The sequence below is a fragment of the Bombina bombina genome, chromosome 3, assembly GCF_027579735.1.
Source record: "Bombina bombina isolate aBomBom1 chromosome 3, aBomBom1.pri, whole genome shotgun sequence".
Lineage (NCBI taxonomy): Eukaryota > Metazoa > Chordata > Amphibia > Anura > Bombinatoridae > Bombina > Bombina bombina.
This window is the reverse complement of record NC_069501.1, coordinates 1,154,980,914-1,154,982,264: the sequence shown is the minus strand read 5'-3', so window position 1 is coordinate 1,154,982,264 and position 1,351 is coordinate 1,154,980,914.

Here is a 1,351-nt window from a genome sequence, read left to right as displayed (position 1 = left end):
ATAGTGCTGTAGACACATGCACACTTATGAGCTTACATCCCAGCTTTTCAGCAAAGGATAACAAGAAAACAAATAAAATTTGATAGAAGTAAATTGGAAAGTTGTTTAAAATTGTATGCTCTGTCTGAATCATGAAATAAAATATATGGGTTTTTTGTCCCTTTAATTTATGAAGAACAAAAATCCATGAGGACAAAATGAAATTCAGATAATTATTAACCTCTGTATTATCATAGAGGTTTTCTTATTAAAATAATTATTAAAACAATAAATAGAGGAAGACTCCATTTATAAAACTCAGTAAATAGAATTCTGAAGATAAATGTAGCAGTTTGCACCTTCAAACTAGCCCATGTGTGTTTGTGACAAAAAAAACATAATTTATGTAAAAACTTACCTGATAAATTAATTTCTTTCATATTAGCAAGAGTCCATGAGCTAGACGTATGGGATATACATTCCTACCAGGAGGGGCAAAGTTTCCCAAACCTCAAAATGCCTATAAATACACCCCTCACCACACCCACAAATCAGTTTAACGAATAGCCAAGAAGTGGGGTGATAAGAAAAAAGTGCGAAGCATAAATATAAGGAATTGGAATAATTGTGCTTTATACAAAAAAATTATAACCACCACAAAAAAAGGGTGGGCCTCATGGACTCTTGCTAATATGAAAGAAATGAATTTATCAGGTAAGTTCTTACATAAATTATGATTTTCTTTCATGTAATTAGCAAGAGTCCATGAGCTAGTGACGTATGGGATAATGACTACCCAAGATGTGGATCTTCCACGCAAGAGTCACTAGAGAGGGAGGGAAAAAATAAAGACAGCCAATTCCGCTGAAAATAATCCACACCCAAACAAAGTTTAAAACTTATAATGAAAAAAACTGAAACAGCTGCCTGAAGTACTTTTCTACCAAAAACTGCTTCAGAAGAAGAAAACACATCAAAATGGTAGAATTTAGTAAAAGTATGCAAAGAAGACCAAGTTGCTGCTTTGCAAATCTGAACAACCGAAGCTTCATTCCTAAATGCCCAGGAAGTAGAAACTGACCTAGTAGAATGAGCTGTAATCCTTTGAGGCGGAGTTTTACCCGACTCGACATAAGCATGATGAATTAAAGATTTCAACCAAGATGCCAAAGAAATGGCAGAAGCCTTCTGACCTTTTCTAGAACCGGAAAAGATAACAAATAGACTAGAAGTCTTTCGGAAATTCTTAGTAGCTTCAACATAATATTTCAAAGCTCTAACTACATCCAAAGAAAGCAATGATTTCTCCTGTTAAGTGTGGTCAGTCCACGGGTCATCATTACTTCTGGGATATTATCTCCTCCCCTACAGG